Genomic DNA, 20,826 nt, shown 5'->3' on the forward strand with positions numbered 1-20,826 from the left:
TTAAGATACATTCCATGTTGCCACGATCTCACAGCTATACGATCTCTTCATGTAGAGAGAAAATGTATATACAAAGCTGGCAATTCAACCAGTGTAGCACAGGATAGAGTATAGTGTCCCATTATTAAATCCATTAACATCCCAATAACAAAATAAACACAGAGCTGCGACAGAGATACTCATCTGTGTTTATCGCCACCAGCCATCAAATGGTTAATGCCTCAACGCGTTTCGCCTGAGTAGGCTCATCAGGAGGCCCGATAGTACAATATCTTGTGTCCCATAATGGTGCAGAAGCCAACCGATGCTCATCCCAGTTCCTCTTTTTAAACCCACCGCTAAGGCCGCATATGCTCCGCCCACTCACGTGACATAGCAACGCTAAGCGCCTATTACGGTGTCCCTACTACATTATCAAACAGCACTAGCCAGACCCAGGTGTTCCGATTGGCTGTCAGGACTAACATACAACGTCACTCATGGATAACCAATCAGGTCTCTTCAAGCATCACAGCACTATCCAATCACTGGAGCTGAGACAAATTGCAAGGTCTGACATGCGCAGCGTCACTCCTGGAGAACAAACAGGCAGTCTCACAGCTCTCTCCAATCGCTGCGGCTGAGACAAACTGCCAAGTCTGACGTGCAGCGCCCGCACATGCGATCCATAGAGAATGTTGCACTCCCCCATCTTGAAAAGATGCGCCACAAATGATACAGCATCAGGTGTACAGTTCACCATTATGTACATATATTATATTCAGTGGCCAAATTGCACTCTTCAGTAGCGCAGCAGTTGCATCTTATCACACAATGAATAAACACTGTGCACTAACAGTTCAGATGTGCATACAAATAAACCGCAGCTGACGCTGACTAGTGTGAACAAGCGTCAGAATGCGTCTTCATTGTCAAATACATATGATTAAAAGACGCTTTTTTGTATATATCAACTGGTATTATAAATTAACTGAGGTTGCTCAGAGTCCAGTGGGGAGTGAGTTAGCGTAGGGCAGTAAGAAGGGAACATTTATATATATAATGATCCATGACAATACATGGGAATCCCAAATATACGGGAAACAAAAGACAAAATCTAGAAGGTCAATATCCTCAAAAGAGGAGGTCACATTTTTCAATTATGGCTTATAAGAAACAGGCAAACGACAATTGGTCATTCAGCCCCCTCGGCTCCAGGGACTCCATCCTGAATATCCATTCACATTCTCTCTTGAGAATATTCTTATCCACATTCCCTCCTCTGGGGTTCACATTCACAACTTCTATAATACAGAATTTGATTTCACCGGGGTCACCTTTGTGACACATCCACATGTGTTTAGCAAGTGGGGTCTCTCTTTGATTTCTAATATCTCCCATGTGTTCCCCTACTCTCCTTCTGAATTCTCTCCTATTCTTCCCTATATAATTTTTAGGGCATGAGCAAGTGGCCATATAAATAACCCCTGTGGTCTTACAGTTAGAAAAGTCTCGTTGATAAAACGTCTTGCCAGTGCTTGCACTACAGAAGGACTTTCCCGGTCTCATATGGGTCTGGCTAGTGCTGTTTGATAATGTAGTAGGGACACCGTAATAGGCGCTTAGCGTTGCTATGTCACGTGAGTGGGCGGAGCATATGCGGCCTTAGCGGTGGGTTTAAAAAGAGGAACTGGGATGAGCATCGGTTGGCTTCTGCACCGTTATGGGACACAAGATATTGTACTATCGGGCCTCCTGATGAGCCTACTCAGGCGAAACGCGTTGAGGCATTAACCATTTGATGGCTGGTGGCGATAAACACAGATGAGTATCTCTGTCGCAGCTCTGTGTTTATTTTGTTATTGGGATGTTAATGGATTTAATAATGGGACACTATCCTCTATCCTGTGCTACACTGGTTGAATTGCCAGCTTTGTATATACATTTTCTCTCTATATGAAGAGATCGTATAGCTGTGAGATCGTGGCAACATGGAATGTATCTAAAGTGTCCGGTTTATGACTCCCATTAATGTGTATATGATACCTCACTGTTGATATTGGATGTGGGGCATCATTATGCAAATGAGTATCTAATTACACCACCTGATGCCATGTGTGTTCTCTATTTTTAACCTCTTTCTTTGGGACACTGGGCCCTCTTTAGAGCAGATTGGTCTATGTCTAGCAATAGAGGTTCCCTTTATTATCGGGTAGAGGTGACCACTAGTGGCTGTAGGGTATACTAGGGCCCCTAGGGATAGTCATCGTTGAGCAGGGGCGCCACAACGTTCCCCCTAGGGTGCCAACCTCCGCGGACAGGTAGACTCAAGCTCAGGATTACATCAGGGATTCCTAGGTGTCACCTTAGAGTGGTCTCTGCTTGAACACTTTTCTATTTTTGTTTATTTCGTGTCACTTTTTTCGGTGTGTTTACCACACTTGTGGTTTTTAACTAATAAAGTATCATTTTTAGGGGATATATATACATGAGATCCCCGGGTCATAACCTCAGGTAACTATACCATGTGTATACCTATGTTCACTATATGTTTTCCCTTGTGTTATGCTATGGCTCATATAACTATATACATCACCCTTATATGGGTTTGACTATATTATTCTGCTTTGCAACTAGACACACATCCTTATGCACTCCATATATAGATGCAACTTTGCCTTACAGGAGAGAGTGATTCATGTGTTTGGATGTGTTCTCTTCTTGCACAAGGACCCTTTCTTGTTGGTTACTACTTGGCATGCTGTTAGGCTATGTGCACACGTATTTTTTGGTGCTGCGGATTTGTCCCTGTGGATTTTGTAAAAATCCGCAGGTAAATTTCAGGTCAAAAGACCTGCGGTTTACCTGCGGATTAGCCTGCGGTTTTCCCCTGCGGTTTATCACCTCTACAATGGAGGAGATGGTAAACTGCAGCGGAATCCGCAGAAAAGAAGTGACATGTCATTTCTTTCTGCGGATTTGAAACCGCAGCAAAACCGCGTGGAAAATTCCACAGCATGTGCACTGCGGTTTCCATTTTACATAGAGTACAATGCAGCAGACTCTGCTGCGGACCCGCAGGGCCAGAAGCGCTGTGGATCCGCAGCAGAATCCGCAACATGTGCACATAGCCTTAACCTGCTATTTGTCTATGACTAATCGTGCTGATTTTTTTGTATGTGCATAACAGTATAAAACAATCAAATTTGTGTGAGGTTTATTGTCCTGGACATAACCACCTTTTTTGTATCTGTGGCAATTGTCTCATATATTACATTATTTTAGCAAATTTCCCAATAAAGATTACTATTTTTTAATTTATGAGTGTGTGTAAAACCTCTCTTTTGGTGTAAAATAGTGTCATGCACCCCCATAGGAGCATAATGCAGCCCCATATGAGCATAGTGCAGCCCATAGTATAATACAGCCCCATAATAGTGCAGGGTGGGCAATGTATATGGATACACCTAGATAAAATGGGAATGGTTGGTGATATCAACTTACCCTTTGTGGCACATTAGTATATGGGAGGGGGAAACTTTTCAAGATGGGTGGTGACCATGGTGGCCATTTTGAAGTTGGCCATATTGGATTGCATCTTTGTAAATGGCCCACCCTGTAGATTGTGATCCCCATCGGACACAGCAATGATAACGTGTGCAAAAACTGTAAAGCACTGCAGAATATATTAGCGCTATATAAAATTAAAGATTATTATTATTACAGGGACATTTGGTTTACTTCATCTACCATAGATAGATACAGTTGTGGCCAAAAGTATTGACACCCCTGCAATTTTGTCAGATAATACTCAGTTTCTTCCTGAAAATGATTGCAAACACAAATTCTTTGGTATTATTATCTTCATTTAATTTGTCTTAAATGAAAAACACAAAAGAGAAAAACATTGATCATTTCACACAAAACTCCAAAAATGGGCCAGAAAAAAGTATTGGCACCCTCAGCCTAATACTTGGTTGCACAACCTTTAGCCAAAATAACTGCGACCAACCGCTTCCGGTAACCATCAATGAGTTTCTTACAATGCTCTGCTGGAATTTTAGACCATTCTTCTTTGGCAAACTGCTCCAGGTTCCTGATATTTGAAGGGTGCCTTCTCCAAACTGCCATTTTTTAGATCTCTCCACAGGTGTTCTATGGGCTCATTGCTGGCCACCTAAGAAGTCTCCAGTGCTTTCTCTCAAACCATTTTCTAGTGCTTTTTGAAGTGTGTTTTGGGTCATTGTCCTGCTGGAAGACCCATGACCTCTGAGGGAGACCCAGCTTTCTCACACTGGGCCCTACATTATGCTGCAAAATTTGTTGGTAGTCTTCTGACTTCATAATGCCAAGCACACGGTCAAGCAGTCCAGTGCCAGAGGCAGCAACGCAACCCTAAAACATCAGGGAACCGCCGCCATGTTTGACTGTAGGGACCGTGTTCTTTTCTTTGAATGCCTCTTTTTTTTTTTCCTGTAAACTCTAGGTTGATGCCTTTGCCCAAAAAGCTCTACTTTTGTCTCATCTGACCAGAGAACATTCTTCTAAAACGTTTTAGGCTTTTTCAGGTAAGTTTTGGCAAACTCCAGCCTGGCTTTTTTATGTCTCGGGGTAAGAAGTTTGGTCTTCCTGGGTCTCCTGCCATACAGTCCCTTTTCATTCAGACACCGACGGATAGTACGGGTTGACACTGTTGTACCCTCGGACTGCAGGGCAGCTTGAACTTGTTTGGATGTTAGTCGAGGTTCCTTATCCAACATCCGCACAATCTTGCGTTGAAATCTCTTGTCAATTTTTCTTTTTCGTCCCCATCTAGGGAGGTTAGCCACATTGCCATGGGCTTTAAACTTCTTGATGACACTGCGCACGGTAGACACAGGAACATTCAGGTCTTTGGAAATGGACTTGTAGCCTTGAGATTGCTCATGCTTCCTCACAATTTGGTTTCTCAAGTCCTCAGACAGTTCTTTGGTCTTCTTTCTTTTCTCCATGCTCAATGTGGTACACACAAGGAGCAAAATCATCTTAATTAGATTTATACAACCAGCGACAGATAGCGGGAGTTTACTCCAAGATGCAAATTTAAGCTAGATCCAATAGTGGAAGAATATTAAGTTGTAAGTCAAGTTCACTATTTTTGGGGATATTAATTCCTAAGTATTTAAAATGTGACACTATAGGCAATGAAGACAGAGTACTAAGATGGGCTCCTGAGCTGTGAGAGAGGTTCAATAGGGCAGATTTCTCGCAGTTAATATATAGACCCGAGTATTTACTGAATTTATCAATAGTATCAATTACATATGGCAGCGTCTCCTCTGTTTTATCCATTAATATCACCATGTCATTAGCATAAAGGCTGATTAGTATCTAGGCGATCTGCTATATGTATGCCCTGATATTCAAAGAGGACCTTACATAGTAACATAGTTTTGAAGGCTGAAGGAAGACCTTATGTCCATCTAGTTCAGCCTATTTTTAGTGCAGCTGTTCTGCATTGTTGATCCTGGGGAAGGCAAAAAACCCACAGAGTAGAAGTCAATTTTCTCCATAGGGAAAAAAATTCCTTCCCCTAAGCTGGGTCAACCATCTACCTATAATATTCTGTTATTCGTAACCGTCTATACTGTTACTCACAAGAAAAGCATCCATTCCTTTCTTAAATTCATTCAGTGAGTTGGCCATCACCACTTCCTCAGGAAGAGAATTCAAGAGCCTCACTGCTCTTACCATGAAGAACCATCTTCTATGCTGGTGCAGAAATTGTCTTTTCTCCAAACGAAGAGAATGCCCCCTTGTTCTTGTCACAGTCCTTGGTACAAACAGTTCATTGGAGAGATCTCTGTATTGCCCTCTGATATACTTGTACATATATATATTAAGCTCCCCTAAGTCTTCTCTTTTCTAGAGTAAATAGACCTAATTTTGATAACCTTTCTGGGTATTGTAGTGAACCAACTCCATTTATCATTTTAGTAGCCCGCCTTTGAACCCTTTCAAGTTCAATAATGTCTTTCTTGAGCACTGGCGTCCAAAATTGCACACAATATTCCAAGTGTGGTCTGACGAGTGATTTGTACAGAGGGAGAATTATGTTTTCATCTCGTGTCCCCAGACCTCTTCTATTGCATCCCATGACCCTATTTGCTATGGTGGCAACTGCCTGACACTGGGCACTCCAATTTAGCTTCTTATTGACTAAGATGCCTAAGTCTTTTTCCATGTCTGATTTCCCCAGCAGTTTCCCATTTAGTAAGTAATTATAGCATCTGTTTCTCCTTCCCATGTGCATAATCTTACACTTATCTGTGTTAAACCTCATTTGCCATTTTTCAGCCCAATTCTCCAATTTACTCAAATCTGTCTGTAGTTGCAAACTGTCCTCCTTTGTGTTAACTACCTTACATAGTTTTGTATCATCTGCAAATACTGATATTTTACTGTGTAAGCCATCCACTAGATCATTAATAAATATATTAAATAGTAGGGGGCCCAATACAGAACCCTGTGGTACCCCACTAGTAACCCTGGCCTAATCTGAGAATGCACCATTAATAACCACTCTTAAGCGTATTGCCAAGGTCTCAATCGCGAGGGCAAAGAGGGCCAGGAAGAGGAGGCACCCCTGTCGCGTCCCCCTAGACAGAGAGAATGGTTCCGATATAGTTATTTATAATTATACGAGCCTTAGGATTTGCGTATATTGTGCTAATCCATTTTTGAAATCTATCACCAAAATCATATTTCTGCAAACACGCAAGTAGGAAAGGCCATTCAAGGAAGTCAAAGGCCTTGGCAGCGTCTAACGACGCCAAAGCCCAAGAATTATCCGACACAAAAGAACTCTACTGACCAGCCTAATATTAATGGAAGTGCTTTTGCCAGGCATGAAACCAGTTTGGTCAGGGTGTATGAGATCCAATATAACCGAGTTCAGTCTAGTGGCCAGAACCGTAGTGAAAATTTTATAATCTACATTCATCAGAGATAGGGGGCAGTACGACCCACATTCAAGGGGGTCCTTCCCTTTTTTAAGTACAATAATGTTTGCTTCATAAAAGGAACCACGCATACACCCCCCTCAAAATCCCCTGAAACACCTCTAAAAGAAGTGGCGTTAATACAGCTTTATACTTCCAGTATAGTTCAATAGGGAACCCATCCAGTCCAGGAGCCTTCCCAGAGGCCATGTCCATTATAGCACTTTCTATTTCTTCTATAGTGAAGTCAACGTCCAAAAGGGCTTGCTGAATAGAGTCCAAGGTGGGTAATTTTTTATCTAATAGTCCAGACATTCCAGGATACCAAGACCACCCCCAGAAGTATACAATGCATTATAATAGTCAGAGAAACACTGTAGTATATCCTCAGTTGAGGTTGCTATTGAATTATCTGGGTTTCGAATTTGAAGTATCGTGTTAGATGTGTTATGTTGGTGTACCAAGAAGGCCAAAAATTTACTTGCTTGGTTTCACAATTCAAAGTAAGACTGACTGGTAAAAAATAGTTTGCGTTTAGATTTGTTATCCATGTATTGGGAATATAACCTACGGGAAGTCAATCATGCAATCTATTCTCGATAGTTTGATTAGATATATAAGCTGCTTCTGAGTCCCTTAGTCGTCACTCCATTTCATCATCCTCCCGCAAGGTCAACCTTTTAATATGGGAGATTGTAGATGATAGGCATCCTCTCAAGTACGCCTTAAGGGCATCCCAAAATAGGTTAATATTTTTGGGTTCAGGATGGGATAAGACAAAACTATTTATTTGATCCACAGTTCTATCATTAAAGTCCATTAGCTTTAGCCAGAATGGATTTAATTTCCAGAATATAGTGTGGTTTAACTGACCAATGCTAAGGCTATTTACAGACTTGCGTTAGGAGGCGCAGCGCAGGGACGCCACTAAGCTCCACCCCCGGCTGCGCCTCCTCCGGTCAGCTCCTCCTATGGGCGCATGACGCTGCATGTGATCAGCATACCCTATATTTAGCGTTAGGTACGCTGGCCGTGAGCTGGTATGTTTTTGCCGGCGCATGCGCCTTTTTGCGCTGCGCCAACGTGCGCCAAACGCACTATGTTGCATTTTTGTGCACTCGGCGCAGCACAAAAAGGGCGCATGTTCTTTGTCACCCACCCACATCGCCAGACTGCTGGAGACAAATATGTAATCTATGCAAGATAATGTGCGTTTAGTAGATGAGTGACAAGTGTATTCCTGTGTCGTGGGGTGACGCATCCTCCACAGATCAAGCCAACCACTATCTTCCATGAACAGTGCTAATTGGGATGAAGACAAAGAGGGGGTCCCCCCGGAAATCCCCCCATCCAATCTAATTCTATCAAGGCCATTGTCCATAACCAGGTTAAAGTCTCCCATACATATAACGTGTGCATCTGGGAAATTTAAAGCAAAACTCAATGCCTTTTGAAGAAGGGACACATTAGCTGGGGGAGGATTATAAATACAAAGTATCACATAACCTCTAGAATTTATCAATGCGTATACAGATATGAAACGACCTTCAGGGTCCCTTCGAGCCTCTGACCTATCTGACGTCTCTGTGAATCAGGAGTGAAACTCCCCTTGAATAACTAGTATGGAATACATGAGCGAACCATTGTACCCATGACTTTTGTATATACCGAGCGGAATCTCTGGTTAAGTGTGTCTCAACTAGGGCTACAATATGAGGATAGTATCGTCTAATTTGGGAAAATACCTTGACGCTTTTACGAGGGGACTTAAGACCCCTCACATTCCAGGTCATACAGTTGTGGCCAAAAGTATTGACACCCCTGCAATTCTGTCAGATAATACTCAGTTTCTTCCTGAAAATGATTGCAAACACAAATTCTTTCGTATTATTATCTTCATTTAATTTGCCTTAAATGAAAAAATGCAAAAAGAATTGTCCTAAAGCCAAATTTGATATAATTCCACACCAAACATAAAAAAGAGGGTGGACAAAAGTAATGGCACTGTTCGAAAAATCATGTGATGGTTCTCTAATTTGTGTAATTAACAGCACCTGTAACTTACCTGTGGCACCTAACAGGTGTTGGCAATAACTAAATCACACTTGCAGCCAGTTGACATTGATTAAAGTTGACTCAACCTCTGTCCTGTGTCCTTGTGTGTACCACATTGAGCATGGAGAAAAGAAAGAAGACCAAAGAACTGTCTGAGGACTTGAGAAACCAAATTGTGAGGAAGCATGAGCAATCTCAAAGCTACAAGTCCATCTCCAAAGACCTGAATGTTCCTGTGTCTACCGTGCGCAGTGTCATCAAGAAGTTTAAAGCCCATAGCACTGTGGCTAACCTCCCTAGATGTGAACGGAAAAGAAAAATTGACAAGAGATTTCAACGCAAAATTGTGCGGATGTTGGATAAAGAACCTCGACTAACATCCAAACAAGTTCAAGCTGCCCTGCAGTCTGAGGGTACAACAGTGTCAACCCGTACTATCCGTCGGCGTCTGAATGAAAAGGGACTGTATGGTAGGAGACCCAGGAAGACCCCACTTCTTACCCCGAGACATAAAAAAGCCAGGCTGGAGTTTGCCAAAACTTACCTGAAAAAGCCAAAAACGTTTTGAAAGTATGTTCTCTGGTCAGATGAGGCAAAAGTAGAGCTTTTTGGGCAAAGTCATCACCATAGAGTTTACAGGAGAAAAAGAGGCATTCAAAGAAAAGAACACGGTCCCTACAGTCAAACATGGCGGAGGTTCCCTGATGTTTTGGGGTTGCTTTGCTGCCTCTGGCACTGGACTGCTTGACGGTGTGCATGGCATTATGAAGTCTGAAGACTACCAACAAATTTTGCAGCATAATGTAGGGCCCAGTGTGAGAAAGCTGGGTCTCCCTCAGAGGTTATGGGTCTTCCAGCAAGACAATGACCCAAAACACACTTCAAAAAGCACTAGGAAATGGTTTGAGAGAAAGCACTGGAGACTTCTAAGGTGGCCAGCAATCAGTCCAGACCTGAATCCCATAGAACAACTGTGGAGAGATCTAAAAATGGCAGTTTGGAGAAGGCACCCTTCAAATATCAGGAACCTGGAGCAGTTTGCCAAAGAAGAATGGTCTAAAATTCCAGCAGAGCATTGTAAGAAACTCATTGATGGTTACCGGAAGCGGTTGGTCGCAGTTATTTTGGCTAAAGGTTGTGCAACCAAGTATTAGGCTGAGGGTGCCAATACTTTTTTTCTGGCCCATTTTTGGAGTTTTGTGTGAAATGATCAATGTTTTGCTTTTTGCTTCATTCTCTTTTGTGTTTTTTCATTTAAGACAAATTAAATGAAGATAATACCAAAGAAATTGTGTTTGCAATCATTTTCAGGAAGAAACTGAGTATTATCTGACAGAATTGCATGGGTGTGACTACTTTTGGCCACAACTGTACATATAATATCAGAACCCATATCACCCATCTAGATATGATATACATTCCCACATTGGCAGAATTTATAGGCATCATGTAGTGATTCTTGGCAGTTACATCTACATAACATCAAACCGATTTAATACAAAAAAAGAAAAAACAAAGAAGAGTTAAAAAATAAAGGAGCAAAGTCCTATGCTCCTATCCTGAGTTAAACAAGGGGATACCCTCACTGAAAACAGCATCCGGTATTGTTGTCGATTTGGATGCTAGTGGAAAGAGCTCCATTCTTAAATCTAGTAGGAAAATTCCAAGTGACCGCACACATATCAGGACTTCTTTTCATGGGATCCCATGTGGGACTGTAGCCACTCAGGTGCCTCTGCCAGATCTGTAAAAAATACAGAAAAACCTTCATATACAAATTGGAGTCGGGCTGGATAAATCATGGAGTATAGAACATTCTTTTCTCTAAGCCGTTTCTTGATCTCTGTGAATTGTGCTCTCTGCTTCTGGAGTTCCACAGAAAAATCATGGCATATCAAAATCTTGGCATTGTTAAATTTGATGGGACTTTTTTGCCATGCCATGCACAGTATAGCATCTCTGTCCTTGCAAGTAAGGAGCCTCGCCAGAAAGGGTCTAGGTAGACCGCCCGGAGGAAGTGGTTTTGCAGGGACCCTATGAGCCCTCTCCACAGAAAATGTAGTGGAAAATTCATCTCCTAGAGTGTCTTTAAGACAGCTTTCAAGGAATTGCTCAGGGTGCTGGCCTTCAGAGCGCTCCGGCAACCCAATGATTCGGATGTTGTTTCGGTGCAGTCTATCTTCTAGATCACCCTCCTTCTGTTTCCAGGCATTTATAGAGCCAGACACTTTTGTTAGCTTAAAACTCCATAGGTGGAAGGTTATCCTCCAGGTGGGACACCCTTGATTCCACCTCTGTAAAGCGCCCCCTCATGGCCTGCATGTTCCGCCGGAGACGCCTCACCTCTTCGATTTTCCCGGTCAGAGATGTTCTAGTCAGGGAAATGCCCTGCATTAACTGCTCGGATGCCTGTCTAAGAGTTAGATCTCCCCTCTCACCACCCTCCTCACTATCAGAGGTACGGTTTTACGTTGATCCCCAGTCTTAGAATTATTCCTAAGATGTCGTGCACTATTGGATGGATCAATCCTTGTGATTTCTTTTAGCTTGTCTGTCACTTCTGACCCCCTTGAGCGATTCATAGTTAATAATGATGAAGTATGGAAAGTTTAACGACCATATAATGATAGAGTCCCCTCTTCCAGGAGCAGAAGCACTGTTGCAAAAGGGTATATATATATTTGCTCGACTCCGTAGTTTGCAGGAATATAGATGGCTATAGATAGCTTAATGAAAGTAAATATTAAGTGCTGCAGCAGGTTAAAAGTATCATACAAGTCCTGTGAGTCAGGCTAGGTTGTTGTGTCACAGCCCCTGCAGGGGCAGCGGTAAAAGATCATAGATCCTTAAGATGGCGGGGGGGGGCACAAGCACCAGGGGCAGCTAAAGTGTCAGTGAGGGAGCTCAGGACTCATTTTCCAGAGCTCACACCGCGTTTCCCCTTCCTGTACCTCCAGTGAATTAGTCGCGATGCTCCAGCAGTCCCCCCGAGACTGAGATCTTCAGCCCTGTGCCTCCTTCCTGTCGGAGCGCACAGCAAAAGATGGCCACCGCCTTCCTCAAGCCCCGCATTCCCGCCGGTGTCTCCTCAGCGTCCCACTCACAGGAGCCGCAAATCACGTCTCACGGGCACTGGATGACTCCCGGGGTCCAGTGGAGTATGCTATGTGCGGGTAAATGCCAGTTAAGGTAGAAGGGAGTCAGGATAAATGTCAGGATGCGGGGAGCTCTGTCTCAGCGCGGCTCTCTGGCTCCACTACATCGCCACCCCCCCCCCCCCGATCTGACCTTTTTATTGATACCATTTTGGTGTGTATACGATCTTTTGATCACCCGTTATTGCATTTTGTTGCAATGTTGCAGCGACCAAAAAAAGTAATACTGGCGTTTCGATTTTTTTTTTCGCTACGCCATTTACCGATTGGATTAATTCTTTTTATACACTGATCGGGTGATTCTGAACATGGCGATGCCAAATATGTGTATACTTGATTTTTTTTATTTTATTTTGAAAGGGGGTGATATTAACTTTTATATTTTTTAAAAACATTTTTTTTTTACTTTTTACTTGCTTCAATAGTCTTCTTGAAGCTGAAATTGTCCAAACGTCTCTGCTACATATAGCAGGGCTGCAGCCCTGCTCTATGTAGCAGAAATGCTCACTTGCTATGAGCGCTGACCACCAGACGGCGCTCATAGCGATCAAACAATGACAACCACAGGGGTCTTCTTCTGACCCTGGGTTGTCATGTCAACCCGTCGGCGACCTGCGGTCACGTGTCACGGGCGACGATGGGAGGAGGTAACGAGGTGCTTCCTAAGCGTGCATGTTAAATGCCGCTGTCAGAGTTTGACAGTGTCATTTAACATGTTAACAGCCGTGGGTGAATCGCGATTTTACCCGCAGCTGTTCCGGGCACATGTCAGCTGTCATGTCCCAGAAAAGGTGCGTGCTCATAACCAGAGCCTGCACCAAACAGAGGGGATGCGTCCAATGACGGAATGTTAGTCATTGGACGTTAAGGGGTTAAGCAGAATTATGATCAGCCGATTGATTTGGCCCTCACAACTGTCCCAATGTCTTATTTGGTCCCTTGGAAAAATGAACTGCCCATCATTACTCTTCGCTATTTCTCGCTTGCTCTCTGACTGCTCTGAAACCCAAGGTATTGAAAAGTACTACTTTTAAACCTGATATAGAAATAGCATAAGGCTTCTTTTACACTTGCCGTGTTTTTTGCGGGCTTTTTTGCCGTAATTTTCACGGTCTGCTGCAAAAACGCGCTGCAAAAATCTTCTCGGATTGCCGTTTTTATGGTTTGGAATAGGTTTTGAAAAGTAGGGGGATAAAAGGGAATTGTAAATAAAACTGAAAAAAAAAGCAGGAAATTGTCAATAATGGAACTCTGCAGGCCTTTGAAGTGATAAACAGGAAGTACATGGGAGTGTCCTAGTAAAAATATGACGTTCTGCAAATACGGTCATCACGGTGTACTGCAAAATCAACGCACTGGGCAAGCTTCCGTTCTTTCTGCGGCCCCATTGATTTCAATGGGGGCCGTGTCTGTAAGCCGTGAAAAATTTTGAGCAGGCTCGATATTTTTTCACGGCCGTAAATATGGCCCTCATGGCCATACGGCATACGGTGCTCTGACGAATTTTTGCGGCCCGTTTGTGAGGCCCCTTAGAAATCTGAGTTCAGTCCGCTAAATGAGTGTGATCGACAATATTGAAGTCGTTCAACACTTGCTTCCCGGCCTCTTTCCACCATCTGAGAAAGAATGATGGGGACAGAACAATCACTAATGGATCACTAGCAGATCACCATACAGTATCATGTTATCAGCAGCACATCTACAGTTAACACCCCATAGTCCTCCATATAATATAATGTGCCCCATAGTCCTCCATATAGTATAATGTGCCCCATAGTCCTCCATATAGTATAATACACTCCTCCATATATAAAAAAGAAACTCCAACATCATTAATTCATAATTGTGAATACAGGAATTATGCCTCAAAGTCTCAATCGATAGAGACGACTCACACTAAACTGAGAAAAACAAAAGAATGCTTGAGTCCAGATCTATCTTAAAAATGCAAATTTTTATTTGTAATAAACAGGCACATATAAGAGAAACACGACAATAATTGGTGAAGTAGGCAATAAGTTGATAGCCAGGAGCCTAAAGGCCCCGAGCAAGCTGGTTTCCAATGTAAACAGTGGGTATTTAAGAGCCGCGCAGCTCTTAGTTACCCGATGTTTACAATGGAAACCAGCGTCGCTAATCGCTGGTCTCTCGCTGCCACATGCAGCGATGTGCGCTGGCCAGCGGGAGACCAACAATCAAAAAATGGCCCAGGACGATCGTGCACGATCAGTGATACCCTGCAGGGGGGGCGGTCGCTGATCCCCGTCACACACAGCGATATTGCTGGAGAGATCGCTGATGCGTCACAAAATCAGCGATCTCGCTAGTGATCTCGCTATGTGCGATGGGCCCTAAGAAGAAACAAGCCAACAGCCACATAGATATCATATTACCACAAAGGACTGCTGTAGGGAAAACATTTGATGGTGCATATAAGTGATGGCAGGGAATGCCTGCTGAGGGTGATCAATCCTATAACATATTGCACTAAATCCAAATGCTGTAAATGAGAGGTGCTGTGGTGGAGAGTGCAGCCCCGACTGACAAAATCTATTACACAATTGTCTGTGAGTAAGGGCCCCGTCACACACAGAGATCGCTAGCGAGATCGCTGATTTTGTGACGCATCAGAGATATCGCTGTGTGAGACGGGGAATCAGTGGCTGGCCCCCCTGCTGGGTATCGCTGATTGTGCACGAACGTCCTGGGCCATTTTTTGATCGTTGGTCTCCCGCTGGCCAGCACACATCGCGTGTGGAAGCGAGAGACCAGCGATCAGCGACGCTGGTTTCCAACGTAAACATCGGGTAACTAAGAGCCACGCGGCTCTTGGATAACCGCTGTTTACCCTAGATACCAGTGCATGCTGGTATCTAGGGTAAACAGTAGGTATCCAAGAGCCGCGCTGCTCTTAGATATCCGCTGTTTACATTGGAAACCAGCTTGCTCGCTGGTCCTGATCGCTGGAGGGGCTGTCTAACGATGTCCCAGCGATCCCATCCATGTTGGATTGTGGGTGGAATCGCTGAGACATCGTTATGTGTAACGGGGCCTTAAGAGTCTGTCAGCTGAGGCAATAATAAACCAGCACAGGCCCAATGCTGTGAAATGCTAATTATAAGGTGCTAAGTAATCAAAGCAGAGACACTGCTGGCTCCACATGTAACATACATATTGCACAAAGCCCATTAGCAATGAAAAAGTGGGGGGGGTTATTTACATGTAAACATACCCATCATGTCCTGGTGTGGATAAGGTACTGGCTTGTTTACCCCAATGCTCGTTTCGCGGTGAAAATACCGCTTCCTCGGGGGCGCGGCTATAGTTGTGACCTAACCCAATTTAAATATCCGGCTAGTGGTGGCCACATGATCACGGTGAGCCAATCAAGGAAGAGGATATCGCGCATCTGCTCTGTAGATGAATGAAGACGCTCATCTGAGACTAAACTGAAGTGCGCTGATGTCACCTGGGGGCGGCCGGCGCCAGACCGTCACCCAGGCAACGACAGAACCACTGAGGAGGAGGCTGCAGTGAGCTGATGTCATGTGGGGGCGGCCGGCGCTAGACCGTCTCCCAGGTAACAACAGTACCCGCCCTCTAAACACAGTCACAGTATATCATGAGCGCACAGAGAATATAATCTCCCAGCAAAAGCGCAAATCGCCGCAAAAGCATGGAAGTCCCTCCAAGGCCAAAATAAATAGGTAAATAAGCATGAGAAAATCATCAAATAAGCTAATACACCCATCCTCTTATAAATATACACATCATAGAAAGAAGACAATATCTTCATAAGAAATCTTTAAAACAATATGCCATGATGTTAGAAGAAGGGGAGGGGAGTATATCAACCGCACCACAAAGTAAGATTAGTCTCAATATTATGATGTCTAGAAAGAACACAGAATCCATGTACATGAACATTTGGTTATGTAAATCATCAGTCCCGTTCACTCTTCTTCATAATCTTTCTTTTTCTCATCTTCCTGAGGTCTTGATAACTGACTCCCCCGAACATAAAATCATCACTTTTCGGATTTTGGCGCGCACGGCGCACCGTCAAAAGTGCGCAGCGCAGGTCAAAGCGCAACTAGCGCACGGCCTGCGCACGATCTGCGCACCCTATGCTAAAGATAGGGTGCGCCGATCGCAGGCGCCGCTGTCCGCTAGGAGGCGGCGCTACAAGCAAGGGGCGGGCACGCCGGGCAGAGAGCCGGCTCGGGGGCGGAGCTACCCCCGGCCGTGCGTGCGCTTAAAAAGCGCTAATGTGAAACCAGCCTTATATGGAAAAAGTTTTCTTGCTGTCAACCGATTGGAAAGATTATGTCTGTAGGACATTTCTGCATGCCACGCAGCCTCCACAGGGGAAACACCACAATGAAGGACCACGGGAATCAAAGAAGTTTTTAGTGGATGGAACATAATGAGAGCATACCAACATATCCCCCAAATTGGGGCTCCTCCGATATGTCATAAGAGGGCGTTCAGAGACCACATTAGCAAATGAGGGCTTTGTCCTCAAGATGTTCCAGTGTCAATTGAGGATATCCCTCATCGTATCCCATTCACTATTAACCCCTTCACTACCAAGGGTGGTTTGCACGTTAACTCCCAGCCAATTTTTACAATTCTGACCACTGTCCCTTTATGAGGTAATAACTCTGAAACGCTTCCATGGATCCCAGTGATTCTGACACTGTTTTCTCGTGACATATTGTACTTCATGTTAGTGGTAAAATTTCATTCAAATAACTTGCGTTTATTTGTGAAAAAAAACGGAAATTTGGCGAAAATTTTTAAAATTTCGCAATATTCCAAATTTGAATTTTTATGCCCTTAAATCACAGAGATATGGCACACAAAAAACTTGATAACTAACATTTCCCACATGTTTACTTTACATCAGCACAATTTTGGAACCAAAATTTTTTTTTTTGTTAGGAAGTTATAAGGGTTAAAAATTGACCAGCAATTTCTCATTTTTGCAACACCATTTTATTTTTACGGACCACATCACATTTGAAGCCACTTTGCGGGGTATATATATGATAGAAAATACCCAAAAGTGACACCATTCTAAAAACTGCACCCCATAAGGTGCTCAAAACCACATACAAGAAGTTTATTAACCCTTTAGGTGCGTCACAGGAATTTTTTGAATATTTAAAAAAAAAAATTACTTCAGGTTCAATTTTTTTTTATTTTACCAAGGGTAACAGGAGAAATTGGACTGCAAAAGTTATTGTGCAATTTGTCTTGAGTACACTGATACCCGATATGTGGGGGGAATCACTGTTTCGGCGCATGGCAGAGCTCAGAAGGGAAGGAGCGCCGTTTGACTTTTTCAAGGCAAAAGTGGCTGGAATTCAGATCGGACGCCATGTCGCGTTTGGAGAGCCCCTGATGTGCCTAAACAGTGGAAACCCCCCACAAGTGACCCCATTTTGGAAACTAGACCCCCAAAGGAACTTATCTAGATATGTGGTGAGAACTTTGAACCCACAAGGGCTTCACAGAAGTTTATAACGTACAGCGGTACAATTAAAAAATCATATTTTTTCCACAAAAATGATCTTTTCACCCCTAATTTTCATTTTACCAAGGGTAACAGGACCCTAAAAGCTATTGTGCAATTTGTCCTGAGTATGCTGATACCCCACATGTTGGGGAAAACCACTATTTGGGCGCAAGGCAGAGCTTGGAAGGGAAGGAGCGCCATTTGACGTTTTTGGCTGGAATTGAGATCGGACACCATGTCGCGATTGGAAAACCCCTGATGTACCAAAACAGTGGAAACCCCCCACAAATGACACCATTTTGGAAACTAGACCCCCAAAGGAACTTATCTAGATGTGTGGTGAGAACTTTGAACCCCCCAGTGCTTCACAGAAGTTTATAATGCCTGGGCGTGAAAATAAAAAAAATTGGATTTTTTCCACAAACATGATCTTTTAGTCACCAACTTTTTTATTTTCCCAATGGTACCAGGAGAAATTGGACCCCAAAAGTTGTTGTCCAATTTGTCCTGAGTACGCTGACACACCATATGTGGGAGAAAACTACTGTATGGGCACATGTCGGGGCTCGGAAGGGAAGTAGTGACGTTTTGGAATGCAGACTTTGATGGAATGGTCTGCGGGTGTCGTGTACGTTTGGAGAGCCCCTGATGTACCTAAACTATTGAAACTACCCACAAGTGACCCCATTTTGGAAACTAGATCCCCTAAGGAACTTATCTAGATGTGTGGTGAGCACTTTGAACCCCCAAGTGCTTCACAGAAGTTTATAACGCCCGGGCGTGAAAATAAAAAAATCATTTTTTTCCACAAAAATGATATTTTTGCCCCCAATTTTTTATTTTCCTAAGGGTAACAGGAGAAATTGGACCCCAAAAGTTGTTTTGCAATTTGTCCCGAGTAGGCTGTTACCCCATATGTGGGGGTAAAACACTGTTTGGGCGCATGGCAGAGTTTGGAAGGAGCACCATTTGACTTTTTCAATGCAGAATTGGCCGGAATTGAGATCAGACGCCATGTTGCATATGGAGAGCACCTGATGTGCCCAAACAGTGGAAACCCCTAATTCTAACTCCAACCTTAACCCCAACACACCCCTAACCCTAATCCTAGCCCTAATCCTAACCCTAGCTCTAACCCTAATGGGAAAATGGAAATAAATACATTTTCTTTTAATTTTATTATTTTTCCCTAACTAAGGGGGTGATAACGGGGGGTTTGATTTACTATTTACGGCGGTTTTTATGTTTGGCAGCTGTCACACGCTAAAAGACACTTTTTATTGTAAAAATAGTTTTTGCATCACCACATATTGAGAGCTATAATTTTTCCATATTTTGACCCACCGAGTCATGTGAGGTCTTATTTTTTGCGGGACAAGTTGACGTTTTTATTGGTACAATTTTCGGGCACGTGACATTTTTTGATCGCTTTTTATTTCGTTTTTTGGGACGCAGAATTTACATAAACCAGCGTTTCATGAATTTCTTTTGGGTGGTGCGTTTACGCTGTTCCGGGTGCGGTAAAATTTATAAGGCGGTTTTATTCTTCGGGTTAGTACGGTTACAGCGATACCTCATTTAGGTCTTTTTTATGTTTTGGCGCTTTTCTGCTATGAAAACAATTTTATATAAAAAATAATTATTTTTGCATCACTTTATTTTGCGAGCTATAACTTTTATTTTTTTGCTGATGATGCTGTGTGGCAGCTCGTTTTTTGCGGGACAAGATGACGTTTTCAGCGGTACCATGGATATTTATATGCGTCTTTTTGATCGCGCGTTATTGCGCTTTTTGTTCGGCGGTATGATAATAAATCATTATTTTTTGCTTCGTTTTTTATTTTTATTTTTTTAAGGGGTTCGCTTAAGGGGTTAACTATTGGGACAGTTTTATAGGGCGGGTCGTTACGGACACGGCGATACCAAATATGTGTACTTTTATTGTTTTGTTTTTTTTATTTCCAAAAAATGAATTTATTGGGGAATATTTTTTTTTTTTAAATTTATTTAGCGATTTTTAAAAAATTATTTTTACACTTTTTTTTTTTACTTTATTACAATGTCCCAGGGGGGACATAACTGTCCTGTGACAGATCGCTGATCTGTCACATCACAGATCACTGTGACAGATCAGTGATCTGTCACAGGCAGTCCAGAAGGCTTCCTCATGCCTGCGCTTTGCAGGCACTGAGGAAGCCAGCTTCCTGCAGGCCCCCGGAGGTCCCCGCCGCCATATTGGATCCGGGGACCTGCAGGAAAACAAGTACCCCACAGCAGCGCTGCACATTGCGCTGCCGTGGGGGGCTCAGGGAAGCACGGAGGGAGCCCCCTCCCTGCCGATGCTTCCCTTTAACCCCCGGTACACCGCGATCGTGTTTGATCGCGGTGTGCAAGGGGTTAACGTGTCGGGGACGGTCCGTGACCTCCCCTGACACATTGTGCCTGGTGTCAGCTGTGATAATCACCTGACACCTGGCCGCGATCAGCGGCGCTCACCACGTGGGCACCGCTGATCGCTGTGATGTAATATTCCGTCCATGGTAATTAGGTCCAGGGTCACATGGACGGAATATTACGTCCATTGTAGGTAAGGGGTTAAAGGTAGAAATAAATCTGACACTATTCTGCTGTTGTCTCTTTCTGGGGGTTGGCTGTAAGAGGGTTAATCGATTTGTCCTCCTCGCTATATTTAGACCCTTCTTCACACAGTGATGACTGTACCCCCGGCTAAGAAAGCGATCCCCAAGTTCTCCTGCCTGATGTTGAAAATTGGTTTCTAATGAGCAAATACGTCTGATGTGTAAAAATTGCCCAACTGGGATAGCCCTGATGGTTGTCCGTGGGTGGCAAGATTGGGCATGAAGGAGAGAATTAACCGAGGTGGGTTTTCTGTACACATCAGTCTGCAAGTTCAATTGTGAATCCACCTGTATTTTGATATCCAAAAAATCCACCTCGGTATCACTAAACATATATGTTAACTTGATATTGAATCTATTACGATTTAGACTCTCCATGAACTCATGTAGTTGTTGAGACTCCTGCCACACCACAAGCAAATCTTCAATGTACCGTAACCAGCTCTGCAATTGCTAATCGTTGTGCCGTTAAGTTGTCAAAGTTTCGTCTAGTAGAA

At 43.5% G+C, this 20,826-nt stretch overlaps 1 long non-coding RNA gene across 1 annotated transcript in view; it reads left to right on the top strand.

The window, feature by feature from the left end:
- Positions 1 to 4,146: 4,146 nt before the first annotated feature.
- Positions 4,147 to 20,826, top strand: part of LOC141054943 (uncharacterized) — a 49,562-nt gene continuing 32,882 nt past the window's right edge. The window contains exon 1 of the long non-coding RNA XR_012221439.1: positions 4,147 to 4,547. This is a non-coding gene — a long non-coding RNA (uncharacterized lncRNA). The remainder of the gene's footprint in view (positions 4,548 to 20,826) is intronic.

This window comes from Dendrobates tinctorius, unplaced genomic scaffold, assembly GCF_039654945.1.
Source record: "Dendrobates tinctorius isolate UK_male_01 unplaced genomic scaffold, ASM3965494v1 ptg000181l, whole genome shotgun sequence".
Lineage (NCBI taxonomy): Eukaryota > Metazoa > Chordata > Amphibia > Anura > Dendrobatidae > Dendrobates > Dendrobates tinctorius.